Source organism: Clytia hemisphaerica, unplaced genomic scaffold, assembly GCF_902728285.1.
Source record: "Clytia hemisphaerica strain Z4C2 unplaced genomic scaffold, Clytia hemisphaerica genome assembly, whole genome shotgun sequence".
NCBI classification, from domain to species: domain Eukaryota; kingdom Metazoa; phylum Cnidaria; class Hydrozoa; order Leptothecata; family Clytiidae; genus Clytia; species Clytia hemisphaerica.
Window position 1 is genome coordinate 54,190 of NW_027104477.1, and position 13,026 is coordinate 67,215.

The following is a 13,026-nucleotide window of genomic DNA, read 5'->3' on the forward strand; positions in this document are numbered from 1 at the left end:
AGCAACACTCTATAGATATGACCTAAAGAGTCTGCAACGTGTAAAAGTTCAAGTTTTGAAAAAAAATTTTCGCATAAATTACTAAGTCCATATCTGAAAAAATTCAGACAATCTTCTGCAAAATATCATGAGACACCTTGCAAATATAGCAAATTTAAGACCCCCCTCCCCCAAAACAATGTTGAGTGCAGTAACAGCTTGATTCCATAAACAACATTGTTTTGGGGGAGGGGGGGTTGCTTTTTTTTAAAGTGTCTCACTTGCAAAAGATTGTACGTCTTTTGTATATTGTACATAGAAACAGGTTAGTATCTGAACAGGCTTATGCGCAACCTGCGGTTGTACCCTATAGTGAGGATAGATATAATGCACTTCTTGAACTCAATGATGAGTTAGAGGTTGAACCGGCGGATGAACCCTTTGTTTTGAACTTAAGGCCTCAATTATCAACTCTTCCTGACACTCATTTAATAGGTACCTTTGATAATTTATGTATGTTTTGTCAGGCACTTAAATTTCCCAATGAGAAACATTTCAATTGTTGTCACAATGGTAAAGTTTCTTTGCCCCCTTTACTTGAAATCCCTTTAGCATTACAGAATCTTTTCACTGAAGATTCGAGGGAGGCAAAAGATCCTGATCTCCTTGACGATGATGATACCCAGTGGGCACAAGACGTCCTATGGACGTCCTTAGAAAGTCCATTTTGGACGGGAGGACGTCTAGCGGGGACGTCTATTGGACGTTCTATGGACGTGCAAAATGAAGTCACTTCCGTCCGTCCGAGTTTGGTCCGAAAAAGACGTCCTAATTGGACGTGAAATGGACGGTATTTGGACGTTGTTTTTAATTTAGACGTCTAAAGGACGTTTTACCGACGTCATATGGACGCTGAAGTGAGCCACTTAATTAATTGGACGTCTGAAGGACGTTTTACAGACTTCATTTAGACGCCAGTACGAGTGAGTGACTTCATTACTTTGACCTTTTTACAGACTTAATTTAGATGTCAGAACTTTCTCCTTGGAAGGTTTTATCGTCAGCTTTCCTCTTTAAAGCATTGAAAATTCTCTTACGGCCTTCAGAGATAGTATTTATGTCTCTTTTCAAAAGAATTTCAATTTCGTTTATTAAATTATTCCAAGTTGACAATATATCACTAAATAACAACAAAGGTATTAGATAAGTAGACAGAAAGGTTTTGTACTTTGTCAAAAATATTATTTTCTGAAGCAAACAACTGAAACAAGTATCGGAACAGGGTGAAAAAAAAACTACATACAAATTTTACGCCTTGATAATTTATATATATGATTTAAAAAAGTCTAATAACAGTCTTTAACTTCTATTCTGGTTATTACTTGTGAATACATCGGACGTCTTCAAATACTTGGTAACATTAAAGTTTGACATGCTTTTCTTTGTGTTTAATTTTAAATTTGGTTATCTTCTTTTCCTTCAAGTCGACTCAGTCAGACATTGATGAAATCGATCTGCGAACACACACGTTTGAAAGTCCTTTCTCCTTAATGCACAACCTTGAAAGGAAAATAATAATTTATGAAAATAATTACAAATAGTATGACAAAATCAAAGGAATGTCTTTTCTTTAGGGATAATTATTGACTGTAACCCTCCGGATAGCAGTGTGCCATAATAACTTATTAACCTATGGGACAAAAAGGGTGTTAATTTGTCACAGTTTTAAGTAGAGACTTATTGTCCCCATTGAAGATAATGAAATAAACCGATCCTCACTGCAAAATTTTATGCTATTTTTCTCATCCTCACTGAATTTTCTGACTTAAAAACAAAAGAATTGAAATCCCCAACCATAAAAAATATGGGAATATTAATTCCCATCGAGTTTTAGTCCATTAATTTTATCCCCACTTGCTGAAAAAATGTATTCTACAAAGCAAGCTTTTTGAGATCATGATGTAAGCTCCATTTCACCTTTATTGATATGCAGTTGAGGGTACAGGTGCCTCCCTTGAAAGGTTTTACCCAAAATCTCGGTACTTAATAAAGAGGGTATTTAGAAACTATGATCCCAATCCGATGGATGAATCTAAGCATTTCTATCATATGAGTATCTATGAGGTTTACCTGTAACATGTTGATGATATTTTGGCTCAACTGGACTGACGAGTTAGATTTACGCAATTAGTGCTCATCGAATCTGGAAAACAAAATTAGGAAAGAAAAGTTTTGATTTTGGGAAAGAGTAGAAAACCCCTCAAAAACTTTATAAATACAAGCTCTTTTTTATAATAGATAGTAATGAAGCTACAAAAATTTAAGAACAATGCTAAGCTGAAATTGAGTTGCAAGAAATTCAAGAGTAAAATTGGATAAAGAGCCTAAAATATCTCAATCTTGTCCTAAAATAAAAACAGAAAGCAGGGTTGACTATTGAGGGTCAAGAAACCAAAAACTTTAATCTGATGTTATCTCGATTAGCTCCTTCATTTCATTCCTAAGTGGTTAAGAATTTCTCACCGGATCACTGAAAGAGGGGTGTATTATTCGTCAATAATAAAGTTGACTTGTGGTACCTAAAACACACCAAAGAATAGCATACCTTGCTTTGAACAATCAGTTATTTTTGCATTGTCCAGAGGGCCAGTAGGATGGGTACGAACCTAAAAGGTAAAGTAACAGTCAATCAGGGTATTCTGATACGTATGAAACTAAAGTTTCTCAAAGAAAACCCATACAATACCACACGATAATAAGACCCTTATTTTGATTAAATAATAACGTCTTTTGATCAAAAATCTTTCTCTGATTTTGTCTTCCACCACAGAAATGGGTTGTTGTCAACTAATCAAAAGTCACAGTTATTGCAATTCACCGGTCTCTTTTTGAACAAAACACTTTTGTGTCTCTGTTCTTTCAGAAAAAAGGAAATTTTGTACTTGCTTCCCAAAGAACTTATCAAAAAAATTAAACTTTAGAAACTCATTATGATGCGAGTTAATTTGCAGAAATTTCGAGCCAATTATTAGAGAAAAGATAATCTTAGAAATTTTACTCACCTGAAAATGATCAATCTATAGTCTTTGCTACATCTTTTCAGCATAAGCTCCTTAAAAATGAAAGTGGCAAAAATAATAATCTTATCCCAACATTTTATTAACTGAAGAGCACCACATCATGCTTCGCTCACAATAAAGTTTCAATAAAAAGAATCAAAACAAAACATTCGAAATTTTGCGATTCGAATGTTCAAAGCGAATTTCGTATTCGAATGTTTTAAAAAAAAGAACGTCTCTAAATCAAAACATTCGAAATGCACTTTAGAGAAAATATTTTTCTAAAAATTGAAAAGGCCAAACGCTAGCTAATTAAACCAAATTAAAAATGCCTAAAAAACACAAACTACAGAGACAAACGTTTTGAGAAAATAAGGCCTTGTTTTATTGCCTATCTCAAGAAGTCTTGATTTCTTGTGTCTTATTGTTTGCAAAATAGAATGAAAAGCTTAAACCAAAAGTGGAAAGAGAACACTCAAAACTTCGAAATGGAAAATGAACGGTGGACAAAATCAGCGGTGGAAGAAAAAACCAGGATGTTCAGAAACCAAAATGCAACAAGAAACAAATTTTCTTTAGGACGCTAGTAGGTTTGCGAGCCTGTGTTACGCTACTACTGTATGAAAACAAACAGAAAGAAGAAATTTTTTGCCACTTACTCTTCTATAATCTTTTTACTTGCATCCTCCACTTTTAGCAATCTTTTGAACCATAAAAAGAAGATGTCAAATTGCCAGAAATATTGAAAAAGGATTGCCCATGACCATCTTTTCTTCACCTGCTCACGAAGTTTTGCTTTGAAAAATACTCTGTCGCCTCAAAAAAAATTATGGAGAACTTTTATAACGGGCCAATCAGATTGCTGTATTTCATTTTTATTTTCAAAAAGTAGTCGGGGGGTTATTAGAACTAACTGTTTATTAATTGACAGTTAGTAAAAATAATATGAAATTTTTTTTTATGTCTGAATTAAAAAGATATGAAAATGAAATTGTTATATTTGTGAAATTCTTGCTGAACGCTCCATTATTTGCATTTACAAAATCAAAGTCATGAAATATTGCACCCCGGCTACAGTCATGTTTGTATTCACTCGTTACCAGACTTCCAATCGCTGGTCTCAATAACATAATTTTAGACGTTCTAAGGACGCCTTTTAGACGTCCTGTAAAAATCAAGTCCGTTAAAGACGTCTTAAGGACGTCGCAATTGGACGGGGACGGGCTTTGGACGGGCGGACGTGATATGGACGTCATATAGTCGTCCTCCGGACTTTCTGTGCCCACTGGGTATGCTAGAGGACAACGATCAACCAGACGATCAACAAGACAATCAAATTGATTCGGCTCAGCCCAATTACCACCAATCTAGCGACGATAGCGACGATGAGCAATACCCTGTAAGCTTATTACATTAGCTACTTCCTAAGATAACTAATATTTGTGGTTTTCAGTTCAAGATTTCGTACAACTTTTTTTGCAGATTTTTAACCTTAACAAAACTTAAAGCCATTATGTGAATTATTTGACCTTTCTTTTTAGCATTTAGAAATTTTGCGGGAACTTCATTTTGCGGATTGAGGCCAAATGCACTAAAACCAGAGAAAGTTTTTTCACAAAGAAAGGCCCTATGCTGTTATTGGAGCACTGAACACTGATGTTTAATATACTCATGTCATTTTTTTACTTTTTCAGGATTTGACCTTCCAAGCATTTCAAAGATACCGTAGGAACAATCCGGGAAGTCAGTCTGAAAATGCTCATCATTTTTGGCGATTAAATGGCGGCAAGGATGAGCTCGGTTATGCACAGAAGTGGCGGCGGCAACAACAACAACGTCGCCGATGAAAACTGAAAACTGAAAATAATAAGACTTCAACATCCAGATCCAGATCCAGATCTCAAGTTTATTCGCGTCCTGGGCCAGGCGCAAAACACTATTCTATAACTGTCGAAAAGGGGGCAACTCTCAACATGAGCTAACAAACTTGCTTTTGTTAGCTCTATTGCCAATATCGTCAATTCAAGCTTTTGTTATTGTTCAACTTGAGCCTTATTTTAGTATGAGAGTTGCCCTCTTTTTGAGTTACTCTGTTGTTGTTTTTTTATTATTTTCTCATTCTTGATTGGTTTCCCTTCGCATTATTGTCATTTTCCTTTGAAGGTTAAAAGGATGTAATGAGATAGCTATTTTATAATCAACCTAGAAATTTTCTATGGCCCAAATTTCTCTACCTAATTGCACGCTTCCCTTAAACTCCAATTTTACTGATAGAAGCGAGCGCAGCGAGCTTTAACCTACATGCAAAGAGTCGTCTCGGACGACGCCGGGACGGCTAGTATAAAATAAACTAAAACTTAAACTCCACGGAACCAGCCGAAGAAACTAAAATAACAATGAAAAAAGAAGTGTACTTTCTACTAGACAAAGTTGCCACACCTTTGACACGTTTCTGCCACAACGTTGTAGAAAGCATACTAAATGGGAAGGAACTGGGATTGGATCGCCACTGTCCAACCCTGTGGCTCTCACACACATTTTACAGTTCAAAGAAGAAGATGGAAAGAGTTGGAAAAGAATGAGAATTTAAAAAAAAGTCGGACTAGAACCCGGTTCGAAGCCCCGTACACCCGTGACCGCTCACCGCAAAAGCTGGCGAACGACTGAATCTTGAGAAAGTTGAAATCTTGCAAATTCTGAAATATGACAGACAATCACCCTACGAAGACTGCAATCTAGCTTTGCGTTATCAGCACCCTGACGGCGCATTCTTTCAATGAAAACTTTAGCTTTAACTTTCAGGTCCTCGAAAAGTAACGTTGATCGAGCAATCCTGAGAAGTTCACCAACAAACGAAGAATAAAAAATGGATTCAGGCATGTTGCTATCTTTATGTGGAAAAGCGTCGCGCTTATCAAACACTTGTAAATAAAAATCCCGTCGTTGATGGAAATATCTAGGTTTAAAAAAGAAGCACGAGATCCAGAATGTTCAATTTTGAGTTCAAGTATATATATAAATCATTCCATGCATGACCAATCATTAGTAAATTATATTTTTAATGTTAGGTAACATGCCCATTTTCTGTAATGTCTATGCCAATCAACACAGTGTTAACAAAGCTTGCAGCCATGAATTTGTGTGTGGGAATCAGTAATTTGGAGTTGGTCAACAACGATACAATCAGGCATCACACAATTTCAAAGATACAAACAATAAAACAATCGGACCTTCCTGATGCTTTTGAAAACCTTGTTGAAAGACACTTTTACAGAAGCCCATTTTGCTCTCTATTGGTTGAACACCAACTTAAAATTTGCACACTGTACTTCTTTAGAGAAGAAAGAATTGAATGCTTTAACAATGAAGCAAAATATGCAAGCGAAACCCATACCACCCAAAGCTCCTATAACCGCAACATCAGTAGCTAGGTTGAAAGCGACAATTCTAGAACAAAGAGCCCTAAATAAATATCTAACAAACCAGATCAGCTATTTACAAAAAGAACTTGATCAAAAATCTGTGATTGTTAACAAAGAATTGCATCAAGATCTAAAATCTATATTCGATCAAACTGATCATCGCAGGATTTCTCCATTTATGAGATTGTTTTGGGAAGAGCAAATGAATTATTTAAAGCAACACCCAACTCAAGTAAGTTATGTTATTTTTGCAATAATTGATGTTATATTTCAGATAAAAGTATCCTCTTGGATTATTTTTTCATGGCTATACACTATCTAGACCTGTATGTTCAAGTTGTAATGAAACAAGATTAGAATTTTATCATTCGCATACATGAATTTTGTTTAAAATTTTTTTTTATGAAATGAAGCTCTAAAACATTTAACTTTTAAAGGTGAGGTACCATCCCATGATTATCAAATATTGTCTAACGATGTATGCCAAGTCACCTTCAGCCTACGAATATTTTCGATACGATGAGAAAATGGAACTGGGGCACTCATCCTTCCCTCACAGAGGACACTGAGAGATTATCGTAATTACATCCGTCCTAAGACCGGTTTTAATTAGCAAACTATCTAGCCTGGGTATCCTGACTCAAAATTTCAGAAAAAAACACTCTTACCTCAACATACAAAGTTTCTAAAATTTTAGAGTCTAGTGCAACTAAAAAAGTTGGGTACAGTTTGTTTGATACTGCCTGTGAGTGAACCCTTGTCGACAGACTATCAAAACTGTGTAAACCCAGGCAGACACACATAATTAACTTTACTATAAAACCTCTTTTACAAACTCAAAAAACTTTCAAAACTACTTTAAGCTACATCAAAACATCAGCCACATTTATAAAGGCTCCTTTCCAACGGCCATTTTGTTTAGAAATGAACCTGCATTTTCATTTTCATTTGTTTATCTTTTTTTGCAAGGTCAGCTTTTTCCATAAATGATGCGCGCGCATCGGAAAATATCAAAAACCCCGCGAAAATTCTGCTCAGTGACTGGGCGCGTACTGACCAATTAGAGACACTCGCATATGCAGGGACAGATATCCCTGCAGACGAGTTACTTGGACCAGACTGTAAACCAGAGACAAATTATTAAATAAAACTAGACGGTGAAATAGTTTACGGTCTGGATATCCAGGCTACAAACTATAGAGAGATTGACTAAATTAACAGAAAAATTCAGTGATCAAGAGCATTTTGTTGTTCTATCTTTTGATGAGATGAAAATCCAGGAAGATTTGGTACCGGGGAACTTGTTGGTTATGTTGACCTTGGGGATGAATCACTCAATGAAGCCACTCTTAAAAACTGTGATGATCTTGCCACACATGTTTTGGTTTTTCTTGTGAAAAGTGTGATCAACCCACTATCATATTCTTTTGCAACTTTTGCAACAAAAGGAGTAACTTCATTCCAAATCTTTCCTTTATTTTGGAAGGCTGTATGTTTGCTTGAGATGTCCTGTAACTTACGTGTTGTTGCAGCAACTTCTGATGGGGCCTCACCAAATAGAAACTTTTTCAAAATGCACAAAGGCTTTGTTTCTGGAGACACAGGGGTTTATAGGACACCAAACATCTACGCTGAAGATGAGAACACCTTTGTAGTCGGACAGAAAATGATTGGACACAAGTGTTCGTAACTTTAGTGATAGAGTTCAAACTGAATGAATAAAAAAAAATGACAAGATTTAATCTATGTGACAAAGTGAGAAAAATGAAGAATAATGAAAATATTGACAAAGTATTTTAGAGGAAAATAAAAGAAATCTAAGTTAATAAATTAAATAAATTCTTACCAACTTGCCAGAAATAAATGTGGTGTAAATTCTGTCCAATAAATTAAAATTGAAAATTGATGTTGAAAGTTTGAAGACTTGATTTTGAAAAGTTTGATTAGAGATGAGTTCACATTTTCCTCATATGATGCCTCAGCAGACACTTAATTGATTATGAAAAAATTGAACTGATACGAAAAAATCTGAATGTAATTTTGAAATGCTAGAAAAATCCCTAAGGTATAAATGATATAAATGATACAAAGAAATGAATAAATATTTTTAATTGTTTTGTGCGTTTAAATAAAATGACGTATGCAATTAAAATGAGATGACTTTTTGCAGTCATTAGGGACGCGTGCGCCTAACAACCTTCATTTATTTTTTCTCTGATATACCTCATCTTTTGAAAACTCTTAGAAATAATTTATTGCACTCTGGATCTGAAGGACACACTAGATTTATGCTTAAAGATAGTGGACACATTTTATGGAAACACATAAAAGATTACTACATGGAGGATTCTTTATCTTGCTACCGAGATCTCAATAAAATCACTCCAGACCATATTTTTCTGACAAGCTATTCAAAAATGAATGTAAAATTGGCTGCACAATTGTTGAGTGCTAAAGTAGACACTACATTTAAAGAATATGGCGAGGACGACTCAAAAGAAACAGCTGTTTTTTGTGAGTTAGTTGACAAATGGTTTGATTGTGGTAATGTTAGACACCCTGATGAACATGAACGAAATATCAAACCTGATCAGAAGCCTTTTGACTCGTTAACAGATGCACGTTTTGATTGGCTGGAGAATAAATTTTTGAAATACTTTCAAGATTGGCTCAAGTGGATAAACAACACACACCCAGGCATGAAACCTGAAATTAAAGGTAGAATGTTTATTAGCTGGCAAACTTACGAAGGATTTCAGATTTCCACCATGTCTCTTATCCATTGTACCAAGTATCTTTTGAAGAATGGAATCAAATATGTTCTGACCAACAATTCAATCAAGACGATTTAGAAAACTACTTTGGTTGGCAACGATCGATTGGAAGAAGGAAAGATAATCCAAGCCACCAACAAGTACGAATCAATGACAACATTATAAAATCATCACTACATGTTGCACCAAATGGCACAAATTGTGAAAAAAATACAACAACACGATGGTCAATCAGCGAAGAGCCTGTCCCCAAGAAACCTCGTACTTAGAACGTTTTCTACTTTTATATTTTGTCATATTTTTATATTTTGTACATAATTGTTTTACACTTTTTAATTGTCATTATTGTTATTAGCACTGTCAATTAAAGGTTGATAATTTGTTATATTGAAATTTTATGAGAATATTATCCATCTTTTATAATATACTTTTTTGAAGCTGTTAAAATTTGTTGGTTTTGTTTTGCGTAATATTTTTTTGGTTAGTTTTTGTTTAAAATGCATGATTTTTAGTGCATGATGCTTTCATCACCACGCATGTTCAGTTAAGTCTGTCATCACATATATCAGAGTTTTAATCACATTACTTGCATTTTAAATTATAAATTTATTTTGTTATTAAAATGATAATATTGAATGGATCACATTAGAAACTGTTTTGAAGATTATGAATACACTTGTAATTGTATGAATTTATTTTAAATAATACAAAAATCTATTTGTACTAATATATTTCTAGTGTCTTTCACCCTTGCAAGTTTTCAAAATTTTCAAGGATGATTGCATGAGAAATAACATAACATATCTTTCTTAATCTTGTAAATATTACAATATTGAATCTGTTTAAAGCAAAGTGCGAAAATATAGTTACAATTTTTTTTTAATAAAATTAAAAGTTTCTTTGGTAAAGGCATACACAAAATATAAAATTGTGTGCACATTAATACATCAGAATCTATACCTGTGTAAACTAGCACAGGAGACTATATAAAAACATTAATTTAATATAAAACATCAAAAAATAAAAAATCTAACAATTACTACAATAATTACTTACTCATTCTACAAAGTTAGTTTGCTTCTAACAAGTCTCAACTTTAACTACAGTGTGATTCCTGCGTGAACCTTGCACAGGACACTAAAAAATATAGCTAATAAAAATTCTAATAAGTAACTCTAACTTAAATCTACTTTTTGTTTTCAAGAAAAACTTTTTATTTGGTAATTTTCGTATAAAAATAAGTTGAAACTTTTTTAGAATTTTTTCTAGTTTTCTACAAAAAAAATACTAAATTACATTCACTTTTTGTCTTCCTCCTCACGCTTCATTTCTGTTCTTAATGACTTTTGCTTGCATGTTTTTGCTTCGATCTTTGCAACCTCTTTCCTCTGTCTGGCTTTTGAATGTGACCGCACCCGAAAATATAATTGGATCAGTTTTTCTAGCAAATTTTTTGCTAATTCTTTTTTGGTGACAACATTTGCTTGAATACAAATGTTACGATAGTTACTATTGACACTTGGATATTTTTTATCATTGATCTTGTCATTTGATTAGCGTCAATGAAACGTTTAAACCCATAGGTAGCATAGTGAAAATGCTCTTCACAGATCTCAAAAATTCTATATGCTTTGTTGTCAACCATCCATAAACCCCCCCTGTCATGAATTCTGATAAGTTTTTGTTTTTGACCAAAATAGCTCTCAGGGTCAATTTTCACGGAAAAAAGAATTGTCATAAATTCTTTGATTTCTAATGATTTTTTTTTCCGGTGAAGTCTTGAATAAAGTTCACGGAAACAATACCCAGCCAGGTATTCTACAACCTCTTTTGCCTTGTCAGTCCATTGGAATTTTGGAATCGACTTGGCAAAAGCACAAGGTTTGTTAAGATACTCCAGACACTGATTAGACAGCTCGTTGCACAGCACATTTGCGACTCTTTTGGTCAGTCTTGGGAAGACTGGAGCTGTGGAAGAAGGTAGTGTGAATGTAAACATTTTTGAAAAGAACTTTTCAGCATTTCCATTATATGACAAAATAGTTTGTTTAAATTTTAACCAGTTTGTTGAAGCTCTTCGGAAGAAATATTAAATTGGGACAACTGTTCTTTAGCTGTTACTGGTGTCACCTCGTCAGATAACAATTTTTTTATACAATTGATCAAAATTGACTTGAAAATTAAAATGTCCATATTTGGAATAGTTTCTTCGTGTTTTGCCTTCAGATGGCGTTCAAGACCACCTTTGGTTTTGTACTGTTTTTGACAATCTTTACAAATGAGAATACTTCTGCTTTTCTCATCTGGGGTACCAATCTAAGAGGGCAAAAATAAAACTGTTTACTGTCTTGACTTGAAGTTTGCAATCTTTCCATATTAAATAGGTACAAGCAGAAATAAATTACCTGTTTTTTCTATTTCTAAAAAGCTACTTACTATATATGGAGGACTTGAATAAGACATAAGAAGAGACTATATTTTTAAAATTTACACTTAATGTTTTCCTTATACAAACATTGCCACTATCTCTGCCATATCAAGAAAAAAGAATTTACCAAATCATTCTCATCCTCCTCCAAAGCAAATTCAAAGTCTTGCAAGCCTTCTTCTAAAAATTTAACAAAAAAATCCAAATCATATGCACTAATTAATACTGATGAAGCCATTTTACTACTTTTTGCCTACCGCTCGCTTGGCTTTTTGTTTTGATTTTGTATGTTCATCGGGCCGTCGTTCGATTTTCAACATCACTACGAGCCGTAGGCAAAAACACTAAGGACGGCCCGAGCGATTCCAGACTTGTCACTGTTTCTTTTACTAATTTACTAATTTTCATTTCTTTTTGGACTTGTCACTGTTTCTTTTACTAATTTACTAATTTTCATTTCTTTTTAATCGATAGAGTCGTTTTATATTTCAATGTGTTGTATCTTTTTCTCTGTCCAGTATATTTGTAGTTTATGTCTAAGTTTGTTGAGTTTGTCTCATTTCCTAATTCGTTTCCAATGTGTACGGCCACTCAGTTACGGGGTTCCGAACCGGGCTCTCGGTCGACCTTTCAACTTTTTCTCTTTCTTTCTGCTGTACTTCACTGTATGGTCAGAAATTTTAAACTTTTTTGTTTACAATTTGTTTTATTTTAATCCCTCTTCTCTGTTTCTTATGTACGAAATAGTGTCTGATCAACACTATTTCTTCTTTGGTAAAGATGACGGGTGGCTCGCGGGCGCCAGAGAGTGCTTACTCTTGGTACCACACCTGACTCTAGGCTTTGTCTTCATCTTGCCATTTCCTTTTTCTTTGTATAATTGTTTGTTTGAATGTTTTGTTGTTTTGTATCATATTTGTTGGTATTGTCGGTCGAGCAATTGGGGTGTGATGATGTTTCAGCTTTTGCTGAGATTATGTTGAGGGTAGTGTTCTGATCCATGAGAGATTTTCAAACTTTTCTTAGATTGTAACTATGAGTAAATTGAGGAATTTGAAGGAATTGCCTACTCTTTACAAGTTTAAGAATAACATATGTTTTGGATAAAGTTAATTGGTTGTGAAAGATGATGTTGCGTTGAAGAATTAGTATTTTAATGTTCTGCGTTGTGCATATCGTCATGTGTATTGAATCGAAGTAACAAAAGTGCCAAATGAATTTCAAAAGAAGTAAAAATTTTCAAATTTCAAAATTTGAAAAATGAAAATACAAAAAAATTTTGATTTTCAAATTTTGAAATTAAAAAAATTGTTTATACCCCAATCGACGTAATAAAAGTGCCAAAAGAGGTTTTTAAATTTTAA

The 13,026-nt window shown here is 34.0% G+C and overlaps 1 long non-coding RNA gene across 1 annotated transcript; it reads right to left on the bottom strand.

Moving 5' to 3' along the window:
- Positions 1-1,205: 1,205 nt before the first annotated feature.
- On the bottom strand, positions 1,206-4,326 carry LOC136821476 (uncharacterized). Its single transcript, XR_010848748.1, has 5 exons — positions 3,698-4,326; positions 3,042-3,091; positions 2,585-2,645; positions 2,110-2,182; positions 1,206-1,538 (listed from the first exon to the last, which is right to left on the bottom strand). It is a non-coding gene; the product is annotated as an uncharacterized lncRNA (long non-coding RNA).
- Between the last annotated feature and the right edge of the window lie 8,700 nt (positions 4,327-13,026).